The sequence below is a fragment of the Lolium perenne genome, chromosome 2 (genome assembly GCF_019359855.2).
Source record: "Lolium perenne isolate Kyuss_39 chromosome 2, Kyuss_2.0, whole genome shotgun sequence".
Lineage (NCBI taxonomy): Eukaryota > Viridiplantae > Streptophyta > Magnoliopsida > Poales > Poaceae > Lolium > Lolium perenne.
Genome location: NC_067245.2, coordinates 313,644,708 through 313,649,790, shown reverse-complemented (window position 1 = coordinate 313,649,790; position 5,083 = coordinate 313,644,708).

Below are 5,083 nucleotides of genomic sequence, written 5' to 3'. Positions count from 1 at the left end.
CTGTATTTTGCAACTCCATCCATTCTGCGATGAAGTCTGGCAGTATTTGCGACTTTATTGCTTTTCTTTTCTCATACGTGATGTCCCGAGGGGAAAGTTCTATTCCCCAAAGGGAGACACGACCCGTAGCTTCTGGGTTATTCAGTATATTTGATAAGGGAGCTTCGTTGACCACTATGATCGGGTGTGCCGAAAAATAGTGGCGCAATTTTCGTGCTGTCGTGAACACTCCATATGCTAGTTTTTGGTACTGAGGGTACCTTTGTTTTGAAGGTGACAAGACTTCGCTCACGAAGTATACTGGCCGCTGCACTCCATGGATTTTCCCTTCTTCTTCTCTTTCGACAACTAATACCGTGCTAACCACTTGGGGCGTGGCTGCAATATATAGCAGGAGAGGTTCCTTTTCCTTTGGAGCCACCAGGATTGGTGGTGTCGAGATTTTTCGCTTCAGATCCTCGAAAGCTCTGTCGGCCTCTTCGTTCCACTGGAATTTATCTCCTTGTTTTATCAGCGCATAAAATGGTAGCGCTTTTTCTCCTAACCTGGCGACGAACCTGCTCAAAGCTGCGACTCGCCCGGTTAGCTGCTGTATTTCTTTCAACTTTGTTGGCTTTCTCATTGTTACTATGGCTTGTATTTTGTCGGGATTTGCTTCAATCCCTCTTGCCGAAACTAGAAACCCCAGAAGTTCTCCTGCTGGGACGCCAAAAGAACACTTCGTCGGGTTCAGTTTGAGGCAGAATTTGTCGAGGTTGTCAAAAGTTTCTTTGAGATCTTCGATCAATGTTGTCCCCTTTTTTGATGTTATGACGACATCATCGATGTATACTTGCACGTTTTTCCCGATCTGTGTTGCTAAACACTTCTGCATCATCCTCTGATATGTTGCTCCCGCATTTTTTAGACCAAAAGGCATTGTCTTGTAGCAAAACACGCCGTAAGGTGTAATAAACGCTGTCTTGGCTTCATCATCTTCTTTTAATCTGATCTGGTTATAACCAGAGTATGCATCCAAGAAGGAAAGACGTTCGCAACCTGCCGTGGAGTCGATAATTTGATCGATCCTTGGGAGGGGAAAGTGATCCTTAGGACAATGTTTATTGAGACACGTAAAGTCGACGCACATGCGAAGGACTGTCGTGTTTTTCTTCGGCACCATCACTGGGTTAGCTACCCATGTGGCTTCAGAGATATTTCTCGATAAAACCAGCTTCTTCGAGTCGATTTATTTCTGAATGCATGGCTTTGGGGTTTGGTTCGAAAAACGCCGCAAAGGTTGTTTGATTGGTTTCGCTGTTGGATCCAAATTTAGGTGGTGCTCGGCAAGTTCCACAGGTACTCCTGGCATGTCAGCTGGACACCATGCAAAGATTTTCCAGTTCTCACGGAGGAACTTGACGAGCGCGCTTTCCTATGCGATATCAATATCGTTTGCGATAGATGTCGTCTTTTTGGATCTGTCGGGTGAATCTGCACCTCCTTAGAATTTTTCTCTGTGTTGAAAGTTGATTCTTTATTTGCCCTTCCAGCGTACGCGACGTCGTAATCAGTCATGCTTTTTGACGCCAAGTACTCGGCTTGCATCCCGAAAGTTTCGCCAACCTTTGTGAAAATCCTTGTCGCACTTATCGGCTAAGGCAAAGCTTCCCTTGACTGTGATTGGTCCTCTTGGTCCGGCAACCTCCACAACAGGTATGTATAGTGTGGTACTGCCATAAATCTAGCATATGCTGGTCGTCCCAACAGAGCGTGGTATTGTGATGGAAAATCCACGACTTCAAATTCGAGCTTCTCGATTCTATAATTTTCTCGGGTCCCAAATTGAACATCGAGATTGATTTTTCCCAATGGATAGCTTGGTTTCTCTGGTGTGATGCCGTGGAATCTTGTGTCTGTTGGTTTCAAGTTTGCTAAGGATATGTTCATCTTCCTCAATGTATCTGCATACATGAGGTTCAAGCTGCTGCCGCCGTCTATGAACACTCGAGAGACATCAAATCCTGCGATAATCGCTGGCGTAATAAGTCTTGTTGCCCTGGTCGAGGAACTTGCTGCGGATGATCTGCTATTGTGAAGCCGATATCTTGTCCTGACCAATTAAGGTACTCAACTGTTGGTGGAGGCATTTTCTCTGCCATAAACACCGTCGTGAGATTACTTTTTGAGCTCTATTGGACGGCCTTCCCTTCTGAATCATCAACACTGCTCCGTTGGAGTTAGGATCAACATAGGGTGGTGGTGCAGGTGCTGCCGCTATTCTTAGCTGGTGTCGATTGTCCTCTGTAATCGCGGGAGGTGGCGGTAGATGAACCTCGCTCCTAGGCTCCCGAGGGTTTCTCTGTGCTGCTCGAGCGTGAGCATTTTCTGCGTATCTGAACATTGCACGAAAATTTCGACGGTCTTTCGCAGTGCCCTGACCGTCTTTTCCCGTTGCTTTGTCGAGGAAGAAGTGCATCCGGCACGGTCCGTTCAGCATTTCCTCGGGGACACGAAAGGTCTTGGAAACCTCGGCCCACTATTTTGCCTGTTGCGTGAATCATCCCTATTATCACCTCGCTGTTCACTGCTTCTCTGGTAATCATCTCTGTTGCCTCCTGTATTTGTCCGAAAACCTGCCGAAATTTGTTCTGGGGCGTCGTAGTTCTGGTACGTCCGAGGAAATCTTCGCCTCGGTTGATAGTTTCGACCACGGTCCTCCTCTGGCGACATGTGACGTTTCTTGTGGAAAGCTTCTTCACCATCTGCCCATTTATTTGCTATCTCCATCAACGCGGATACCGTCCTTGGATTGGTCCTTCCCAAATCCTCGACAAAGTCTCCACGCGACTCCTGCGACAAACGCATCTATTGCTCTCTCGTCGGATATGTTTTCTGCCGAGTTTTTGATGATATTCCACCTCTGGATGTACTTTCTCATTGGCTCATCTGGCTTTTGTCGACACGCTCTCAACTCCTCTAACGATGCGGGTTTTTTGCACGTGGATCTGAAGTTCTTGACGAACACGCCCTCGAAACTTTCCCAGCTGTCGATGGATCCTGGAGCGAGTTTCTTTATCCATGATCGTGCGGCACCACTCAGGTGCACCTGGATGCTTTGCATGGCTGTTGCCCTAGTTCCTCCTGTCAGCTTCACCGTCTCCAGATAGTCGACTAGCCAATCCTCTGGATCTTGAAGGCCGTCGAATTTCTTGAAATTATCGGGTAACTTGAATCCTGAGGGGACTCTCGATGTTCGGACTCTCCTCGTGAAGCTTGTTAATCCGCACATATCTTCGTCTTTATGTTCTGTGGATTGCCGATGATCCCTTCTGCTTTGCCGCGCTCTGTCGACTCTTGCTTGTGCTGCTGTGTCTCTTGCTCCACTTGGCCCTTCAGGTGCTGCCGCTGTTGCTGCTGCGGGTCGCGGACTATTTTGCCTTGCCACTCCTTCGGGAGGCGTTGATATAAACGCTGTCCCCATAGCTCCAACTCCTGCTACCGCCATATTGTACAGTGTTTCCCTTGGGTCACCCGGAGGTGGTTTAGATGCAAGGATAAAAGCGTGTGTCGCCATATACCCAGCCTCTGGTGTCTTAGGGATGATGTTTCCTCTTGTATCTATCGACATAAAGGACATGTCGAGGTTTTGAACCAAGTGTTCTCTTTCCGCTTCTGGTATGTGTTGCAGTCTTGACCTTGCTCTGTTCCGCGCCTCCCGATGGCTATCACCCGTAGTTCTAGATTGTCGACTTAGATCTGCCCTTCTCCTGCTGGATGCAGAAGCTGCCTCCTTTCTCCTGTTCAACTCAGTGTCTGTTTTTCCAATTCCACTGGCAGCTCGTGCGAGCCTCGTATTGATATGCTTGCAATTCTTCCGGTGTGGCTGTGGTAGCCATTGGTTCTGTGCCGTTCATAGCTCTCGCAGCTCTGTCCCACGCTGCTTGTGAAAGTTGAACTCTATCTCGCGGCTCGGCCCGACGTATTTGTTGCCCAAGCCTTGTCGCAGATTGGAGGGATCGACGTATGGATTTCCCAAGCGCCGAAAGCCTCAGATGTCTCTTCTTGCTCTTCAATGGCGTAAATCTGATGATACTTTGTACTCAGATCTACGTTGGGTTTGGTGACATCATCGTTAAGATTGATGAAGACCTTGCCCACTGTGAGAGATTTGTCGATGAAGTCATGACTGTCGACATCGCTTGAGCCATCGCTTATATACGAGTCCGCAGATGACTCAAACGATATGTCGTTGAAGATCTTGGCGAGTTTCTCTCTTGCTCTGATGCTGACGTAGCGTGTCACCGAGGTTTCTTCTTCTCCTGACTCGTTTGACGATGCATAGCTTGAAAAATCGGAATCGGCCACTGATGATCCCGACGAAATCGGAATCTCGACACGATACGATCCTTCCTTCTCGACGCGAAAGTGGAACCTTCCGAACGTCATCTCCATGGGCTCCGCCAGATATGCATATGCATCCAAACGGGAGGGTGGGTGAGGAACAAAATCGACAAGACCAGTAGCGATCTGTTTACCTCGATCCATTGTGTTGCTTGCGGTTGACGATGTCGAAGATCTTGAGCGTGCCATCGAGATCAGCTCCTTACGCCTCTAATTCCCACAGACGGCGCCAATTGACAAGGGATTAACTTGTCAATGCCTATGGATTGTAGGCTAGGGTTTAGTTAGAAGTAGAGGGTAAGTAGATCTCGAAGGTTTCAGCCGAAAAGTACTCGACGATTGTGAAAACTAGGGTTTGCAGACAATGATTCGGTTGATTCTTTTGTCCCTCGACTCCTCCTTATATATGAGGTGAAGCCGAGGGATTCGTGCTATACAAGTTTACAGAGTCCGGGACGGTTTCTAACTCGTCCCGCCAGATTACAAACAACACTTCCTATTACAACTCTATCTTTCCTTAGTAAATCTTGGGCTCCCGAATCTTCTTATTCTTCGGGTATTGGGCCTCCAGTAAACCCCGGGTACCATCTTCGGCAGGCCCATTTGGGATGCCTATGTCACCAAGGACTTGCATAAAGGGCAAATGACTGCGTGTAACATAAAGTGAACGAAACTCCTTTGCATCTTTGTGCCACCGAGC